The sequence below is a fragment of the Thamnophis elegans genome, chromosome 4 (genome assembly GCF_009769535.1).
Source record: "Thamnophis elegans isolate rThaEle1 chromosome 4, rThaEle1.pri, whole genome shotgun sequence".
In the NCBI taxonomy this organism is placed as follows: domain Eukaryota; kingdom Metazoa; phylum Chordata; class Lepidosauria; order Squamata; family Colubridae; genus Thamnophis; species Thamnophis elegans.
Window position 1 is genome coordinate 130,322,376 of NC_045544.1, and position 21,131 is coordinate 130,343,506.

General features: G+C 42.7%; 1 protein-coding gene across 1 annotated transcript in view; it reads left to right on the top strand.

Annotated features, from left to right (window-relative positions):
* Positions 1-21,131, top strand: part of MNT (MAX network transcriptional repressor) — an 87,766-nt gene that overhangs the window by 46,298 nt on the left and 20,337 nt on the right. The gene's annotated exons all lie outside the window — the stretch shown is intronic.

The window sequence follows — 21,131 nt, forward strand, 5'->3', positions numbered from 1 at the left end:
GGGGGGAGTTGGACTCTGTTTTGAGGTTTGAGGAACACTATTGCGAGCACCGGGTGTTGGTCTTGTCCGGACTGATGTGATGGACTTCTGTTCCCAGAATCCCCTTGACCTAGAATGATGGAAGCTGAAGTGGTGCGGATTGGGTGAAAACCAGCCTAAATTTTGACCCTTCCTCCCTTTTGAAAAAATGAAATGGCTTATGTAGCAAAGGATAATTGAAATTAACAATATGTCATCTGCTAGGAGGGATTTTCCCACTGTCTCTTCTATTTCCTGGTAGGTGGAAAGTTTAGGACAAGCAGACAAAGATTTCTTGTCGTGCGATGTATAACTAATTAAATCACAGTGTGTCGACTGGTGCTGTAAATTTCTGAGAACATTTTGAACAGGAAAAAAAAGTGTCCCATGTATAACGTTGTTGTTAGTTGCAAAATTGTGTCCGACTGATTTTGGGTATAGACTGGCAGCTCTGGTTTTTGACAACGGATCAAGAGCTGTGGTTTGGAGTGAGTGCAATGGCCTAGTGGTGGAGTTCTCACCTCACAATCACAGGAGGCTGTGAATTCGATCCTAGGTAGCGGCAGATATTTTTCTCTCTGGACCCGCTGAGAATATATGCCTCACAAAACTCCCCATTGGCAATAGGAAGGGCATCCGGCCATTAAAAAAAACCACTCCGCTAGCTCCATTTCAGTTGCCCAGATTCCTCCCTGCAAGGGATGGTGGAGCTGTAGTTTGTCCCATTTAGATAAATGGTTTTAAGTTTCTTGAGCTGGAATCTGGTGTGGTGCCTGAAGGCAGTCGTGAATCTAGTGCAGCTGGGTTCTATTACATGCCAACAGGTCATAGCCGTCTTCTCTGTGTGTTGACATTAGTTGGCTGAACTGAACAACTCTTGCGTAATTGGATGTGTTGATGAACCATCCCATTAGAGGAACAGCCTTTGTTTGAAAACTGATGACAAAGTTTTTAAACTTGGGTTTTTTTTTTTTAACTGCTTGTGGTAGCTGAAGGGATCCTTCATCTGGGCTCAGTGACGTGCAGGGGAAGAGGATTTAGAAAGCAAACGTGGCATTTATGGTGGAAGGAGAAATATTATTGGTGTGTGTGTGTATGTATGTGTGTGTGTATGTGTGTGTGTGTGTATACACACACACACACACACACACACAGTAGAAAGCCCAGCTTGTGCCAAATGACCTTATGTATTGATTTGCTGACAGCTTGCATATGATTCTCATGGCTTGCATATGCCAGAAGCTGGCGTGAAGCTATTCCTTGGAAAAAGCATGCAAAATTTTTTCTCATAGTGGCAGACGCCAAAGTTTTACTCACGTTGGTTACTGAAAGCATGATTTTCACTGAAGAGGAAATTGAAAACGTATGAAGCAATGGCATCTCTTTTACTTAGCGTCGGTCTCTGCAAAGAACAATCCCAAAAGGATGGGAATATAGAGACAAGAGACCAGCAGATGAATAGGGCAAAGCGGCTTTCGTGCAATCTCGGCTAACCTGTGGAACTTTCTGCCACATGATAGTTGTGTTTGCATAATGTAACTGACTCGGGATGCTGTTGTTCCAGGTTAAGTTAAGCCCTCACCTCTGTGAGCTGGCAGTGGATAAGCAGGAAGCTTCACTATTGCAAAACCTGTGTATGTGTTTGTGTGTTAAGTAATGCGTTTGACTTTTATCACACTGTGTACTGTATCCTCAAATGTCTAGCAGACGTAACTCATATTTATCAGTCAATAAAAATCAAAATCCTAATTGAGTACACATGGCACTCAATTCCAGCACAATTGACCCCAAAATTTCTCTTGCTGAGTGAGACATTTTTTCAATGAGTTTTGCCCCATTTTACAAGCTTTCTTGCTACAGTTGTTAAATGAATCACTGTTAAGTTAGTAACAGGAATGTCCAGTGAATCTGGCTTCTGCATTGGCTTTGCTAGTCAGAAGGTCGCAAAAAGGGATCGCATTACCCAAGGGCACTGCAACCATCATAAGTACGAGTCAGGAGCCGAGGTGGCGCAGTGGTTAGGGTGCAGTACTGCAGGCCACTTCAGCTGACTGTTATCTGCAGTTCAGTGGTTCAAATCTCACCGGCTCAAGGTTGACTCAGCCTTCCATCCTTCCGAGGTGGGTGAAATGAGGACCCAGACTGTGGGGGCAATTTGCTGACTCAGTTTGCTAAAAAAAAAAATCTGTAAAACCGCTTAGAGCGGGCTGAAAGCCCTATGAAGTGGTATATAAGTGTAATTAATAAAATAAATAAAATAAAATAAATTTGCCAAGCATCTGAATTTTGATCACGTGATCATGGGGTTGCTGCAACGGTCTTGAGCGTGAAAAGCAGTTGTAAGTCACTTCATCCCAGTGCCTTTGTAACTTCAAACAGTCACTAAATGAGCTGTTGTAAGTTGAGGACCACCTTTATACACTTCCTGTAGCTTAGTCTGGATGGGAGAGGCTGCAAATGCAGTTAAATGAGAGCTGTCCCCTTTTTCTGTGCCCTTTTACCAAAGGTTGGGAATAAGATAGGGAATTTTTAAAAATTTTAAACACTGCTTTTATCGCCCACTTTTGACATTCATCACTGTTTCCAGCTTCTGAAAGAAAATCAGAATATCTGCAAGGTAATAGTACTCAAAAAAGGAAACACGGCAATTTTGGCCCCTCTTTTTGCACAATGGGTGTTTACATCAATGCTCAGAGACAGATTCTTGCTTTGCATTTGGTATATGGGAAATTTAACAGAGTTGGAAGGGACCTTGGAGGTCTTCTAGTCCAACCTTCTGCTCAGGTAGGAAGCCCTATACCATTTCAGACGAATGGTTGTCCAATCTCCTCTTAAAAACTTCCAGTGTTGGAGAATTCACAACTTCTGGAGGCGCTGATTAATTCTTCTCATTGTCAGAAAATTTCTCCTTAGTTTCTAAGTTGCTTCTCTCCTTGATTAGTTTCCACACATTGCTTCTTACTCTACCCTCAGGTGCCTTGGAGAATAGTTTGACTCCCTCTTCTTTGTGGCAGCCCCTGAGATATTGGAAGACTGCTATCATGTCTCCCCTAGTCCTTCTTTCTATTAAACTAGACATACCCAGTTCCTACAACCGTTCTTCATATGTTTTAGTCTCCAGTCCCCTAATCATCTTTGTTGCTCTTCTCTGCACTCTTTCTAGAATCTCAGCATCTTTTTTATATTGCGGGAACTGAAACTGGATGCAGTATTCCAAGTGTGGCCTCACCAAGGCATTATAAAGTGGTATTAACACTTCATGTGATCTTGAAAAACCTCTATCCCAAATCTATAACATGAATGGGTTTATCTGTTGAGCTATACGGTAATATTTTTTAACACTCCCCTTGTATCCTGTATTGTCAGCCATTTTGCTATAGTGGTTAAGGCATCAGGCTAGAAACTGAGGAATCATGAGTTCTAGTCCTGTCTTGGGCACAAAGCCAGCTGGATGACCTGGGGCCAGTCACTTTCTCTCAGCCCTAGGGACGATGCAATGGCGAACCACTTCTGAAAAATCTTGCCCCCCAAAACTGCAGTCTCCGAAAATCAGATATGATTTAAAGGAACAAAAAATATCCTGTATGCATTTATTGGGGGATAAACCCACCCAGAAAAGAGCTGACCCCTTGAATGTTTAACCAGAACGCCATGAAAAATGCTGGTTGACTTATCTGCGGGTGGCACATTTTTCATACTATTTTGGTTAAACAGACAAGAATCTGCTTACCTGTACATGAGCTTATATGTAAGTATATACGGTATTAACCAATTCTGACCCAGCTTATTGAGCTCAGCCAATAAGTAAGCTTAATCCAGCTGCTACCCGGGCAATGCCTTTGTCGGGATTGGTTCAAATGTTTACAATTTATTTCCATTTATATAGCTGCCTCTTTTGGACAAAACAACTCTAAGGGATGAACACACAACAATCTAAATAAGTTTTTCCTCAACTGAAGCAACTTTATGATGGGTGGACTTCAACTCCCAGAATTCCCCAGGCAGTTGTGCTCTGGGAGCTCAGCTCTGGAATTCTGGGAATTGAAGTCCACCCATCCTAAAATTGTCTCAGATGAGAAACATTGATCTAAATTAAAACACAATATAATCCAAAGGCACAGCCGCCAAACCTCAACATGTAATCACAAAGGATTGCTAAAGAATGTGCAAGTTGCCAAATGCTCTCTAGTCTTCTTCATGAGGCGAGTTGTTACTTATTATTACTTCTTTTTAATAATTTATTTAATTAGATGCCTTCCTAGCTCAAACAATGCAGCCATGGGTTGTGTGCAACACACCCAGGAACAAAAAGGCCTACACAAAATAAACAATACCAACTCAAAATCACAAACCGAGCAATACCAGCTGAAAACTGGGACAGGAGAGACAGAGTTTAAAAATAAGGCAGATGTTGGTTTGTGTGTGGTTATTTTTTTACTGTTCCCTATTTTTTAACGTTTTCAGTAGTGACACCTTACTTAACCAACAGCTTTGGAGAAAAACACTAGGAATTCTTTTTGGGGCATTTTGAGTGCTCCCTATTGTAGAGCTACAGATAATCCTTGACTTAACAACAGTTTAATGGCAGTCTGAAGTTATGATAGCACTGAAAAAAGTGACACGACCATTTTTCATACGACTCTTGCAGCATCCCCACAGGATCAAAATTCAGACGCTTGGCAACCGACTCATATTTATGACGGTTGCAGTCTCCTGTGGTCATTTAATTGCCTTTTTGTGATCATCAGACTAAGGAAAGTCAATGGGGAAGCTGGATTGGCTTTAACAACCATGTGACTAACTTAACAACTGCAGTGATTCCCTAGGCAGGAAAGGTCATAAAATGGGGGCAAAACCCATTAGCAAACATCTCGTTTAGTAACAGAAATGTGGAGCTCAGGTGTGGTTTTAAATTGAGGACTACCTGTTCTTTAGATTTGAAGTTGGGGTTTCTTTCTTTCTTCCTGTCCCATTTCCTGTCCCGTTTGAAATGAAATGCCCCTCAAAGCTTAGAAATTGCTCAATAGTAGTAACTGTGAAGGGGACCTTGGAGTCCTAGTGGACAACCATTTAAATATGAGCCAGCACTGTGCAGCAGCTGCCAAAAGAGCCAACACAGTTCTAGGCTGCATAAACAGAGGGATAGAATCAAGATCACGTAAAGTATTAATGCCACTTTATAACCCCTTGGTAAGGCCACACTTGGAATACGGCATTCAGTTTTGGTCGCCACGATGTAGAAGAGATGTGGAGACTCTAGAAAGAGTGCAGAGAAGAGCAACCAAGAGGATTAGGGGACTGGAGGCTAAAATATATGAAGAAAGATTGCAGGAGCTGGATATGTCTAGTTTAATGAAAAGAAGGACTAGGGGAGACATGATAGCAGTGTTCCAATATCTCAGGGGTTGCCACAAAGAAGAGGGAGTCAAACTATTCTCCAAAGCACCTGAGGGTAGGACAAGAAGCAATGGTTGGAAACTAATCAAGGAGAGAAGCAACTTAGAACTGAGGAGGAATTTCCTGACAGAACAATTAATCAGTGGAACAGCTTGCCTCCAAAAGTTGTGAATGCCCCAACATTGGAAGTCTTTAAGAAGATGTTGGATAGCCATTTGTCTGGAACGATATAGAGTTTCTTGCCTAGGTAGGAGGTTGGACTAGAAGACCTCCAAGGTCCCTTCCAACTCTGCTATTGTATTGTATTGTAAATAGAGAAAAAACTTATAAGATACAAGGAAAAGATTTGGCATTCCTGATTTTGGGATGCCTCTGGATAGGCTGTAACTTGTAAAAGGATTCGGATGTGTACTGTGTTTGTATTCACAAGATACACCTAATTCAGTGCTTCACTCAACCAATTTTCACTCTTTATAAAGAGTAAGTAGTAAAGTAAGCCGGTGGGTTTTTGTAATCTACTGGATCATAAATGCACCAAAAACCCTCACTGAGATTAATACTCAAGAAATTTAACATGTTGAGCAAACACAGTAGCTACAGCGCAGTTATTTATGCTAAGCCTTGTGTGCAGTTCCTTAGCATAACTTTATATCCAGGGAGTAGCTGGCATAACTTTTGTAGCCTGGGCGTAGCTGGCCTTGTACAGGAACCATCTGCACAGTATAGGGACTACTGGACTCTGCTAAATCCAGATGAGAGATTACACAGAATATTGTGGAGAATAAGTGGGCTAAGATACTGTGGGATTTCCTGATCCAGGCAAGTATCAACCAATTAACCAGACGTTGTAGTAGCAGACAAGCAGAGAAGACAGCAGTGGCAGATAGATGTCGTGATACCAAGCGGCAGCAACATTTAGATTCTAGAAGAAGAAATAGCAAAAGATGGAGACATAACAGGGCCTGAAAGAGGAACTTGTTAGTTGCGAAATCATGTTCGATCCATTGCGATCCCATGGACAACATTCCTCCAGGCTTTCCTGTCCTCATGGCAAAGATACTGGAGTGGGTTGCTATTTCCTTCTTCAGTGAGCTCTCTGCTATGACCTGCCTGTCTTGGGTGGCCCTGCATGGCATAGCTCAGTGTTTCCCAAAGTGTGGTATGCGTACCCCCAGGGGTACGGGAAGAGTTTGGTAGGGGTACGCGTTGCACCGGAGTTTGGTGGGGATCACGTGGGAATATCCACTGCACCGTGCTTAGCTGCGGCCACAGAACAAGGAAAAAAATAGGCACATATCGCAGTTTTTACATGGGAACTGGGGCCATCGTACATCGTATCGCAACTCATTATGGCGGGAACTTCTGCGCATCCTTCGCGCAGCTCGGGTTCGGCCATTTTTAAACTGCGGGAACATTAACAGTTGACGTTGAGCCGCGGAGCTGTTTAAACGCCGGAGAATTGCAGTGTTATCTAACGGCATTGAATCAAATAAATGTTCTTTATAATATAACTTTTGTTTATTTTGCGTATGTACCAAAAAAATAAAAAGTAAATATATTTTGATTTTTATTAAAGCATATGTTTTTTATGAGGGGTACTCAGCGTTACGAAAATTATAGAAGGGGTACACATATGTCAAAAGTTTGGGAAACACTGGCATAGCTCATAGCTTCATTGAGCTATGCAAGCCCCCTCGCCACAAAAAGGCAGTAATCCATGAAGGGGGGAAAAGAAGAACTAGAGATACGGAAAGTAAAATGTGATTCCGATGTGGGTAGGAACACTCAGGATTGTGGCTCCTAAACTGGTAAAGGGGCTCCAACAGATCCCAGGAGTGGCATTAGAGCTCTCTGTCCAGAAAAATGCAGTGCTAAGAACAGATAAGAATCCATGGAAAAATGATCTTCCATGGAACTGGTTCCTGGTGGCACAAAGATTGGGGGATGGCTGCTGTGCACAATCCTTAAATTCTCAGGTCTCTGGTAGAAGACCCCCAAGATTGAGGAAGACCAAGATCCCCCAAAGGGATAAAAAGGGAATTGTTTTTAAATTATGAATATCCTGATTTGGGGCAGAGAGAAGAAACTGTCTCCACCTGCATGTCTCCCATTCCTTTAATCAGAAAAGAGTTGGAAGGGACCTTGGAGGTCTTCTAATCCTGGGGTCTCCAACCTTGTCAACTTTAAGACTCTCCCAGAATTCTGGGAATTGAAGTCCACAAGTCTTAAAGTTGCCCTGAGGAATTCTGGGAGTTGAAGTCCACAAGTCTTAAAGTTGCCTTGAGGAATTCTGGGAGTTGAAGTCCACAAGTCTTAAAGTTGCCTTGAGGAATTCTGGGAGTTGAAGTCCACAAGTCTTAAAGTTGCCCTGAGGAATTCTGGGAGTTGAAGTCCACAAGTCTTAAAGTTGCCTTGAGGAATTCTGGGAGTTGAAGTCCACAAGTCTTAAAGTTGCCTTGAGGAATTCTGGGAGTTGAAGTCCACAAGTCTTAAAGTTGCCCTGAGGAATTCTGGGAGTTGAAGTCCACAAGTCTTAAAGTTGCCCTGAGGAATTCTGGGAGTTGAAGTCCACAAGTCTTAAAGTTGCCTTGAGGAATTCTGGGAGTTGAAGTCCACAAGTCTTAAAGTTGCCTTGAGGAATTCTGGGAATTGAAGTCCACAAGTCTTAAAGTTGCCCTGAGGAATTCTGGGAGTTGAAGTCCACAAGTCTTAAAGTTGCCCTGAGGAATTCTGGGAGTTGAAGTCCACAAGTCTTAAAGTTGCCTTGAGGAATTCTGGGAGTTGAAGTCCACAAGTCTTGAAGTTGGCAGGGTTCTAGACTCCTGTTCTAATCTATCCCCCTGCTCAAGTAGGATGTACCATTTCGAACAAGAGACAGTGACTGTTCAATCTTTTATTAAAAACCCCCATTGATGGAGCGCCCACAATTTCTGAAGGCAAGGTGTTCCACTGGTTAATTGATTTCACTGTTAGGAAGTTTCTCCTTAATTGCCTCTCTCTTTGCTTAGTTTCCATCCATTGTTTCTTGTCCTGCCTTCTGGTGCATTGGAAAATAAGTTGACCTCTTCTTTGTGGCAGCCCCTCAAATACTGGGCTACTGCTATCATGTCACCCTTAGTCCTTCCTTTCTCTAGACTGACCATACCTGATTCCTGCAATTGTTTTTCATATTTTTTTGTCTACAAGCCTTTAATCATCTGAGCTGCTCTTCTTTGCGCTTTTCAACATCTTTTTTGTAATGCTTTTTTTGTTAGCAGTTAAATTGTATTAAAAGTAAGTGGCATTCAATAAAGAAATTTGCTGTTTAAGCTTGATGGAGCCGAGAGCAAATTCCAATTTCTTACCCCAGGTTACCTCTCTTACTACTACTTTCGCTAGTAGCGAAAGTGGAACAAAAGGCTAAAAATGAAAGAGAACCAAGTTGGGAAAAGGGTGAGGCTTTTCTTTTCACAAGTCTTTTAATTCCAGTGTTGGATAAAATTCTCACCCAACACTGAAATAATACTGTTTGGTTTTGTCTGTGTTCTGCAGATGGCATAATTGAATAAGCCATAGTTTGTTTAACAGCAGTAAACCATAACAAGCCATAGTTCATCTGTGTATTGATGGCAGCCATGGCTTTGTGTGGTATCTGGAAATGGAGAATTGTAGTTGGTTTGTGTTTGGTTTGACCTGGATTATTGGCAGGGTCTCTTGATTGGCAGGGTCTAGGAAAGGGCTCTTATAACAGGGTTTATTCTCGCCCCCGTAAAAATGTTTATAACTTTAAAAATTTTCAATTCTAAAATTGTAACTCTAACCTTTTCATTTTTATATACTGTTTTATGTTTTACTGTATACTTCCCAGAGTCTCTTTTTGAGGGAGACAGGCGTTTTAAAAATGTGAATTAAAAATAAATAATTTTTTCTACCCAGGTTTCTTCCTAATCCACAAAACACAAAGGTAGAAGAGAAAGGAGAGAGGGAAACAAACCAGGAATGGGCTAAACAAGCCATGATGACTTTTTAACTGCAACATAGATTCTAGCTTGTATCTGGTTCGTTCAATAAAGCATGGTTAAAACATACCCTAGTGTTGTGTAATGTGTGAATATATGCATTGTTTCTGGCAGTGCTTTGAAAATTGTGCTGGTATGCATGCTTGTACCCTGGCAGCATAGATTGAGAAAGCTGCTTGCAAGTTACTTGAAAGCATTTGACTGCCCACTACAGGTAGTACTCAAATTAGGACTACAATTGAGCCTCAAATTTATGTCGCTATATGATACAGTTCTTAAGTGAGTTTTGCCCCATTTTACTATCTTTCTTACAGCAGTTGTTAGTGAATCACTGCAGTTATTACATTAGTAACACTGTTGTTAAGCGAATCTGCCTTTCCTATGACTTTGCTCGTCAAAAGATAACGAAAGGTAATCATATGATCCTGGACACTGCAATCGTCATAAATATGAAGCAGTTCTCAAGCATCTGAATCAGTGGTGGGTTGCTCATCCCGTTCCAACTGGTACGGTTGGAACGGGGCTAGCGGCGTCCTCGTGCACGCGCGCAGTTTACGCATGCGTCTGAGCGCCTGCGTGATGCTCCAGCTGCTTGCGAAGAATCGCGCAGGCGCTGTATGTGCCATGCACCTGTGTGGAAGCGCAGAAGCCTTCAAAGGCCAGTAAGGAGCGCGGGCAGGCGGGTGGGCTTTTCGCCGTTCCCGGAAGTTACTTACTTCCGGGTTCGACAACCAACCGGTTCGCAGGGACCGCCGTGAACCGGTTGAAACCCACCCCTGGGTTTCTGAATGTAGATCACGTGACCAAGGGGATGCTTACAATGGTCCTAAGTGTGAAAATGGTCAAAAGGCAAAAGTCACTTAGCACATTTCTGACTTAGCAACGTAAATTTGGGGACTCAATTACGACCGTCAACCAAGGACTATCTGTATTTTGTGGCTGCCGTGCGCCTGGCCCTACTAGCAAGCTAGTAAGGCAGCCGGCCAAGAACCCGCTTCCCACCCCTGTTGCCGGGGCCGAAGGTCGGCTTGGAGTCCTGCCTTCCCTCCTTCTCCTCTTCTAGCCTCCCCCTCCTCCCCCTGTGCAGACGGAGCGCTCTGCTCTGCGCTCATCTGTGCTCGCCAGCACAACCACATGGGAAGAGAGCACATGGCTGGCTCTGGCCGTCTGACGTCACCAGGGCTGCCTGCCCAGACAGGAATGCGAGCTGGAACGAACTGGGGAGGCCTGGAAGGAGGGAAGGGGCCCCTCCCTACCCTGGGCGGAGAAACGTGCAAAGGCTTTGCAGCCAGCAGTACCTTCTGAGTCTCAATTGCCCTGCCAATTGTTTGAATCCCTTTTTTCCCCTTCTTTTTTTCCCCCTTAGAAATGCACCATTTCTCTCTCTTTTTGGAAATCTAGAAGGCTAGAGCTAAGTAAAAAGCTGGTTCATTTCCCCCTCCCCCCCCCAAAAAAACCCTTTTTCTTTTTTCCCAAATAGCTTCGTTTTAAAACGTGGAGCTCTTCTGCTCCTGTCCAAGAAACTGTTCGGAGAGGCTATATAATAAATTGTTCTTATTTCTACATAAATATGCCAGACGGTGGAATCTTCCCCATGACAAAGGTAGAATTCGGCAGCCTGTAAATAAGGTTGGCTTGGACTTCCTGCTCTTTCTATTCTGATTCTTTCTGTCCCCTTCATTTTTTTAAAAAAAAATTGCCTTTATTTTTTTTAAAAAGTCTTCTTTAAGGTTATATAATTGCTTTGATTTCCACTTTTTCTGATTTATTTATTTATCGAATGGCACATTTGCATCACATTTTGAAAAAAACCATAAGAGGTAAAAATACAAAAGATGAAATATAAAATATGATAAACGTACGGTTATATTACAGATGTAGCAATAGGTGCTACAAAGCTTCACGGTGCTTTACAGCCCTCTCTAAGGGGTTTACAGAGACAGCCTATTGCCCCCAACAACCTGGGTCCTTAGGATGGAAGGATGGAAGGCTGAGTCAACCTCGAGCTGGTGAGACTCGAACTGCTGACAATTGGCAGTCAGCAGAATTAGCCTGCAATACTGCATTCTAGAGATACTTTTTTACTTCATTTGTCACAGACGTGACATCTGTAAAGTCTCCAATATAGGCTCTATTTTGGCACTCTTGCATTCTATATTGGTTAATTTGTTTTTTGGCTCCAGAGTCACCTTTGGTTGATGGTATTTTTCCCCCTTATAGAGGGTGGCTGCCTATCTAGCATGGCCAGTACGAATTTGGTTCTTTTTGCTTTTATCCCTCAATATAGAGGACCTCCCAAATAAATCTTTGCATTTTAAGGAATCATTTAATGTATTAAGACAAAATGGCCTGATTATTTTTTTCTGCCAAGGCACTATCCACCATCAGAAATGTATCTTAATTAAGTCTGCCCTTTGAGCAACATTGCATGGATATTCCTGCCTTAGTTTCAACTCACTTTTTTCTTCCCCTGCTCTCAAGTCATTTCCCGACTTCGTTTAAAAGTCTTTAAAAGCAGAATGTGTTCAGAAGTTAGCTTGTCCTGGCTGAAAAGCCAGTAGAAAAATACGGTATACAGGTAGTCCTTGACTTACGACTAAAATTGAGCCCAACATTTCTGTGGCTAAGTGAGACATTTATTCAGTGAGTTTTGTCCCATTTTATGACCTTTCTTGCCACAGTTGTTAATGTGAACCACTGCAGTTGTTAAGTTAGCAACACGGTTGTTAAGTGAATCTGGCTTCCCCGTTGACTTTGCTTGCCAGAAGGTCGCAAAAGGGGATCACATGAACCCGGGACGCTGCAACCATCATAAATATGAGTCAGTTGCTGAGTGTCTGAACTTTTTATCGCGTGACCATGGGACCGCTGCAATGATTGCGTTAAAAACGGTCATAAGTAACTTTTGTAACTTTTGAAGAGCCGAGGTGGCGCAGTGGTTAGAGTGCAGTACTGCAGGCCACATCAGCTGATTGTTAGCTGCAGTTCGGCGGTTCAAATCTCACCGGCTCAAGGTTGACTCAGCCTTCCATCCTTCCGAGGTGGGTAAAATGAGGACCCAGACTGTGGGGGCAACATGCTGACTCTGTAAACCGCTTAGAGAGGGCTGAAAGCCCTATGAAGCGGTATATAAGTCTAACTGCTATTGCTATTGCTATTGTCAGTGCCGTTGTAAGTTTGAATGGTCACTAAATGAATTGTGGCAAGTCAAGGACTTGCGTGCTTATGAACAGGGTGTCGTTGTGTCCTCCCCTTCCCCCCCCTGCAGAAGTTTCATACTGAAAGCAGATTACAGCAATCTGACTCAGGTGATGATTGCCTTTGCACCCAAGGAAAAAAGGCCCTGATAATCTCTAAAGGCAATTAGAAGATATTAATAGGATTAATGTACATTAAATTTCATTTCTAACCGTGTTGGGGCAGCTGCATTCACGTCTGTTTTTTGCTCAGTGCTGTTTCGTGCATCGTTTTGATGCTTTCACCCACCTAGAGAAGTCAGTGCCCGCTGCTGAGCAGCTTAAATGTGCCTGAATGTTCCTTTTCAGCAGCTCCTTTTCCTAGTGCCAGTGGCTAAAATTACTCGAAAATCTGCCAGCATGAACGAAATGCTGTTGCATCGAACCGTGTCTGGGATTTTGTAATTCTTCTAGCAACCAGAACCTGATGCCAATGTTTAAAGTCAAATCCAAGCATCTTGGAGAATTATAGGGCAGGGTTCGATTAAAAGTATGGTTTGATGCAAGTGGTCCTCGTCTTAACAACAGTTCATTTAAACTGAAAGAGCCGAGGTGGTGCAGTGGTTAGGGTGCAGTACTGCAGGCCACTTTAGCTGACTGTGATCTGCAGTTCAGCGGTTCAAATCTCACCGGCTCAAGGTCGACTCAGCCTTCCATCCTTCCGAGGTGGGTGAAATGAGGACCCAGACTGTTGGGTCAAGTTGTTGACTCAATTTGCTAAAAAAAATTGTAAACCGCTTAGAGAAGGCTGAAAGCCCTATGAAGCGGTATATAAGTCTAATTAATAAATAAATAATAAATGAATAAATTTAGTGATCGAAGTTACGACGGCACTGAAAAAAGTGACTCACGGCCATTTTTCACACTTAACGACCATTGCATCAAACCCGTGGTCATGTGATTTATATTCGGATGCTTGGCAACTGACTCACATTTATGACGGTTGCAGTGTCCCGGGGTCATGTGATCCCTTTTGGTGACCCTTCTGACAAGCAAAGTCAATGGGGAAGCCGGATTCCCTTAACAACTGTGTTGCTCATTCAACAACTGCAGTGATTCAGTTAACAAATGCAGTAAGAAAAGTTGCAAAATGCGGCAAAACTCACTTAACCAATTCACTTAGCAATGTAAATTTTGGGTCAACTGTGATTGTAAGTAGAGGACAACCTGTATTTTTCTCCTGGAGAGGAGCTCCTAAACTTTTCAAAGACTGACCTTCTTACCTTCCTTCCTCACTTAGCAGCCTGACTTTAGTAAGTTCGTAAGTTGAAGACTATTTGTAATTCCTCTCTCTTCACAGAAGCCGACAGACGATAGTTTGGTGGTAGCATGCATAAACCTGCTGAGTTACAAACAGTAGCAAATATTGCAAATAGAGGTAATAGCAATAGCACTTAGACTTATATACTGCTTTCCAGTGATTTACAGCCCACGCTAAGCGGTTTTACAGAGTCAGCATATTGCCCCCCCCCCCCCCCAACAATCTGGGTCCTCATTTTTCCCAACTAGGAAGGATGGAAGGCTGAGTCAACTTTGAGTCTGGTGAGATTTGAACTGCCAAGTTACAGTCACCCGGCAATCAGCAGAATTAGCCTGCAGTACTGCACTCTAACCAATGCGCCACCACGGCTTCTAATCCTCCTAATCAGAATTTTTCCACTTGCTAGGCAGTTGTAAAGTGAATTGCACATGATTTTACAACCTTTCTGGCATGGTTGTTAAGCGAATTAATGCAGTTGTTAAGTGAATCACCCGGTCATTACGCAAATCTGTTCTCCCCCCCCCCCACCACCACCACTGATTTTGCTTGTCGGAAGCTGGCTGGGAAAGTTGCACGTGGCGATCACATGTCCTCAGGATACTCAACCATCATAAATATGTGCCAGTCGCCAAGTGCCTGGATTTTGATCACATGACCATTTGGAAGGCTTTGATAGTCATAAGACCGAGGACTAATCATAAGTCAGTGTTTTTTCAGTGTTGTCATAACTTCAAACAGTTGTAAGTCAAGTCAAGGGGTACCTCTATGTTGAACCAGGGAACATGTCTTTCTACATCAGGGGTCAAACTCAAGGCCCGTGGGCCGAATCTGGCCTGCAGGGTGCTTAGATTTGGCTTGTGGTGCCTCTGCCAACAAAAATGGACTGTTTTCTCTGGCAGAATCCTCGGGCCATCACAGGTACCCCTGGCATGAGTGACATCCAGTTGGGCATGCCCCCTGGCCATGCCCCTCCCCTCCCAGGTCAAACACAAACCTGATGCAGCCTTCAGTGAAACAAGGGGGTTTGACCCCCTTGTTCTAGATTCTTGCTGAGTTTGGAAGTTTTTGTCTTCATTTTGCTAACTTTGAAATATATATATATTTTTCAACACAAACACAACATATATGTGTGTGTGTGTGTGTGTTTTCTGAGGTTTTTGGGGGGGTTAGTATGTAGGTCTTTGGTTATTCGGGTTTTCTCCCGCGTAAAATTGGAAGTGTCTTGGCGACGTTTCGACGAAGTCTCATTCGTCATCTTCAGGCTTGTTTGCTCGGCTTGGTGCTTCCGAGCAAACAAGCCTGAAGATGACGAATGAGACTTCATCGAAACGTCGCCAAGACACTTCCAATTTTACGCGGGAGAAAATCCGAATAACCAAAGACGTACATACATACATACATACACACACACACGCACACAAACAAACACAAACATATATGGAATTTCGACCCACCGTAATCTGAAGACTTTGGGGTGGGTAATAGCTTTTATACTAGGAACTGGGAAAATAAATAAATGTTATTTTATTCCGGCAAATTAAAAAAAAAACTAGTATTGTTATTTAGTTGCTATCTTTTTCCGGGACTGCTTTTGTTTTCATTGTAAAGGAACTGGCATAATGGCAATCTATACCTAAGGCTTGAAGTGTTTGGTTATATCTTGCTCTTGTCTAGGTTATTTAATTTGAATGATGGATCCATTTTATTTTATTTTCATTTCTGTTAATGTATTTCAAGAACGATAATGGTGGAGCTGCTTTCAATTAAATGAGCCGCAAAGTTAATTGATGTTTTGTTAGGCAGTTAGATAACAAACAGGAGTAATTGTTACTCAATACATTTGTTTATTTGGCATATGGCATATCATATATGGATTTAACAGAAGCTGTAACAGAAATACAGAGTTGGAAGGGACCTTGGAGGAGGTCTTCTAGTCCAACCATCTGCAGAAGCAGGAACCTCTTTATCAGGGATCCCCAAACTTGGCAACTTTCAGACTTGTGAACCTCAACTCCCAGAATTCTCCAGCCAACTGGAAGTTGAATTCCACAAGTCTTAAAGTTGCCAAGTTTTGAAGATCTCTGCCCTATATAATTTCAGACAAATAGAGTAGTCCAATGTCTTCTTAAAAACTTGCAATATATATTAGCATTTCATCCATTTAGGGTTAAACTCATAAAAACATGAATGTCCAAATAATCTATATTCAGATAGCATTGTCTAGGCCAGTGGTCTCCAACCTTGGCAACTTTAAGACCTGTGGACTTCAACTCCCAGAGCAAAGCTGGCTGAGGAACTCTGGGAGTTGAAGTCCACAAGTCTTAAAGTTGCCAAGGTTGGAGACCACTGGTCTAGGCCAACTAACCATTGAAGCCCACAGCATTATTTAAAAAAGAATCAGATATTGGATTGGTATCTGTCCTCAGCTTACAGCAGGTCACAATGGGATCTACATTTTGATGAGGGACCCGCAGTCCCAAAGGTGCTTTTTTCAAGAGGCAACTGGACTTTCTTGTTTTTTCTTTGAAGACTTTTCGCTTCTCATCCAAGGAGCTTCTTCAGCTCTGCCTGGAGGGTGGGGAATGGAGGGATTTATATTGCTTGCAGACCGCTGGTCAGTTGCATTCTTTTAGAGCAGGAGTCGGCAACCTTAAAACACTCAAAGAGCCACAAAGGTCCTAACCCCCTGCTCAATTTTGGAGCTGACCAGAAGTCCGGTTTCCCCACCATGGAATCTCCTTCTAATGCGGTTTCCTTTTTCCTCTACCTGTCCTAACCGAAAGCCCTATCAATTGGGGAGCTGACCAGAAAACCCACTCCTTGCCATAGAGTCTCCTCCTGGTGCGCCCTACTTCCCCCCACCTCCAAACTGGAAGCGCCTCTCAAAATTGTGGTACCTACTTGCGACAAGGAGCTGCAACAGAGGGATGAAAGAGCCACATGCGGCTCCAGAACTGTGGGTTGCTGACCACTGTTTTAGAGGTCATTGAGGACACTTGGAGGTTTATTTGTGTCCTCAGGGTCACCTGAGTAGTGCAAACTGATGTGGAGACTTTTTGAAACTGCTGAAAGGATTGTGTTGGGTAGTCGTGCTTTCTGCAGGATGTTTTTCTCTGCCCTAAGTTCCTTCACTATTAAACACAAACCTGTTGGGGATGACTCTGTGTTGTCACCCTGCAGTCTCACTGACAGGAGGATGATACAGTGAATTTACACAATGAATTTATACAGTGAATTTACACAGTGAATCCCAGCAGACACCGCGTGAGTTGCAAATCCTATTCAAGGTTGACCATTGGTGGTGTGGTCATTCAAAACGGGGTCATTTATATAAAGGGGCGTGGTGGCTCAGTGTCTAAGACGCTGAGCTTGTGATCAGAAAGGTTGGCAGTTCGGCAATTCGAATCCCTAGTGCTGCGTAACAGAGTGAGCTCCCATTACTTGTCCCAGCTTCTGCCAACCTAGCAGTTCGAAAGCAGGTAAAAATGCAAGTAGAAAAATAGGAACCACCTTTGGTGGGAAGGTAACAGTGTTCCGTGCGCCTTCGGTGTTTAGTCATGCCGGCCACATGACCACGGAGATGTCTTCGGATAGTGCTGGCTCTTCAGCTCTGAAATGGAGAGGTGCACTGCCCCCTAGAGTCGGGAACACATAGCACATATGTGCAAGGGGAATCTTGATCTTTACCTTTATATATCTACCTGTGACTAGGCATTCAACAGCCCATTTGGCTCAATAAATAACAAAAAGAAATAAGCTATAGAAAGGCATTTTCACCCTGTTTTTCAACATTCTCTCTTGGATGAGGGCCAGTAGATTAAAAATTGCTATGTTTCATGCTAGAAAAATTATTTACTTTTAAGGTTGTTCGCTTTTTTAAAAGAAAAACCAATGACCTTTTCAGACCTTCCTTTGCAACATTGCTGCTCTGTTAACATTCCCCAGATTTCTAGTTTTGGATAATTTTCCAGCGATCCAGGGCATAAGCAGCATAACAAACCAGAGGCTCTGGTAAATGACCTTTGCACTTCGTCCTTTAGAATTCCGACTATGGAAAGAATGAGTTGCAGGGATTGTAGTGCCGATCACCCTAGCAAGATACAACAGGATGTTTTGCAAGCTTTTTAAAAAAAATTGCTTCTAAAGCATGCCCCCTTGTGCTGTGCCCAAGAAATGTGTCATGCTTTCCCCTTCTCTCTTCTTCCAAAGAACAGATCTTTTTTTAAAATATTTTTTATTTCCCATATATACATTCACAATTATATGATCTCATAACTGTTATTAATAATATGTATTTGTTCTCCCCTACAGTTGACAATATACTTGAAATTGCTTTCTTACCATCCCATAAACCCATTTTATCTTACAACAATCCTACTTCTTCTTCCTTCCTTCCTTCCTTCCTTCCCTTCTTCTCTCCTTCTCTCCTTCCTTCCCTCCTACCTTCCCTCCCTCCTTTCCCCTTCCCTCCCTCCTTTCTTCTCTCCTTCTCTCCTTCCCTCCTTCCTTCCCTCTTTCCTTCCCTCCTTTCTTCTCTCCTTCCTTTTCTCCTTCCCTCCTTCCTTTCCCCCTTCCTTCTCTCCTTCCTTCCCTCCTTTCTTCTCTCCTTCTCTCCTCCAAAGAACAGATCTTATATTATGGCGTTCATTGCTTGCCTGTGTAGCTTTTACGTTCTGATTCGGAATCCCAGTTTAATTATTTTTTTAAAGTCAAACTTCTAGACCTCAAAGGTATTCGAGATTAGGACTAGGGAGGAAGAGATCAGCATTCCAGTGTTTGAGAGGCTGCCATAAAGAGGAGGAGGTCAATTTGTTTTCCAAAGCACCTGAGGGCAGGACAAGAAACAATGGATGGAAATTAATCAAGGAGAGAAGCAACGTGGAACTGAGGAGAAACTTCCTACCGGTAACAGTGAAAACAATTAACCAGCGGAACAGTTTTCCTTAGGAAGTTGTAAAATTTAAGAAGAGAAGTGGTAGGATCTCCTGCTTGAGCAGGGGGTTGGACTAGAAGACCGCCACAGTCCCTTCCAGCTATATTCTGATTTGAGATCGGATTTGAAAAATCTTAAAAGCAAATTATTTTTCCAATAAGGGTCTGAAACAGTGTTTTGTAAGCTAGCCCTTCTTTTCCAAGGGAGAATTTTTAGAAAACATTGCAGCTGGTGAGTTTTTCTCTCCTGGTCACTTGAACTGTATGGAGTCTTTCCTCTACCATGTTATTCTTCCTTTTTTTTTTTTCTTCCTAGGAGATTGGGAGATATCTGGGTTAATCTCATTTTGCTTTAAATGTCATCCCTCCTGAAAAGGCAAAATTGCTTCCTGTAAAACTGGGGCTGCTTACTTTTCTTCGCAAAATCAGCACGCAGTCAAGACTCCACAATGTCAGGCTGAGCTGTCTCTGTTTGTTTACCTGGCCTGATCCATTCTACCCTTTACAAAATCCAGGCCAATTGCATTCAGTTTGGTTGGCAATTTTCACTTGCAGATAGTCCTCCACTTATGATGGCTCCCCCCCCCCCAAAAAGGTACTTCTTATGACCTACTTCAACAGAAATTTTGGGCTCAGTTGTGATCACAAATTGAGGAATGTTTACACCTTGTATGGATGATGGGCATCCATAGTAGACAGGACTGTGAAAGGCCAGCTCAGCTAACTCCAGTGCCGAAAGCAATATATAAATAAGAGCAGGATTTAAGGCAGTAGAGGAGAGAACGATCTTTCTTTTAAAGTTTTTTTTTTAATTTCTCATACATACGTTCACAAATATACAATCTCATAACTCTCATTAATAATATGTATTATCTTTTAATATTTATAACAGTTTTTCCTCCTCCTAAAGTTTAAAATATAATTGAGGTTGCTTTTCTGCCATCCCTTCCACCTATCTTACTTTATAACAACCCTTCTTCTTCCTTCCCCTTTTCTCCTTCCCTCCCTTCTTCTCTCCTTCTCTCCTTTCTTCTTTCCTCCTCCTTTCCCTTCTCTACTTCCTCTTTCTCTCTCCCACTCCTCCCCTCTTCTTCCCTTTCCTACCCTCTCTTCTACTCTTACTTCCCCCCCATTTCTTCCTCTCCTTTTCCCTTTCTTCTTTCCCCTCTCCTTGAAGGAGATCTTGAAGCCCTGAGTTCAGATGCCACTTTTGGTATCGGCCCAACCCACGACCTGGAGCAGAACTATTCCGACATACTTTTTCTGACAGCAATCTTGAAAAGTATAGCATGTTTTTGAAAACAGCAGATCGTGACTAACAGCGAGATGCCTCAGAGGCCCTTCAAATTGATCTCTAATAACTTTTAGAAACAGGAGTGAAAGTATTTTGCAGATGGATCTCACTGAAATTTATTTACAAGTTGACCATTAGAGCTGTGGAAAAAAACCTTTCAGCAAATGTGTAGGAGGGCAGATGGAGTGCTCCTCTTTACATTTTTAATCCCACTTCTGATTGCTCCTTTGTGCAACATGTCCATATGCCAAGAAGCTGGGAGAAGGAGTGAAATGAAAAACACTTCACATGGAGTGGGCAGGAGGAGTGGGTGGTGACACAGTGGCTAGAATGCAATATTTGGAGGCTGATGCACATTGCCAGGAGTTCGATCCTGACTGGTTCAAGGTAGACTCAGCCTTCCATCTTTCTAAGATTGGTAAAATGAGGACCCAGATTGTTGGGGGCTATTTGCTGACTTTGTAAAACACTTAGAGAAGCACTATAAAGCGATATATAAGCCTAAGTGTTATTGCTATTCACATATACAGGTAATCTTTGACTTACCTTGACCACAATTGAGCCCAAAATGTATGTTGCTAAGTGAGAAATTTGTTAAGTGAGTATTGCCCCATTTTACGACTTTTCTTGCCACAGCCGTTAAGTGAATCACTGCAGTTGTTAAATTAGTAACACCATTGTTAAGGGAATCTGGCTCCCCCACTGACTTTGCGTGTTGGAAGGTTGAAAAAGGTGATCGCATGACCCCGGGACAATGCCACGGTCATAAATATGAAACAGTTGCCAAGCATCTGAATTCCGATCACGTGATTATGGGGATGCTGCAAAGGTCATAACTGTTGTAAAACGGTCCTAAGTTACTTTTTCAGTGCCGTAGTAAGTTTGAACGGTTACTAAACGAACTGTTGTAAGTCGAGGACTGTTTGTATATGGGGTAGCTTCTGAAGTTGACAATTCGTGGATACATCATTGCATCTGTTGACAATTCGTGGAGA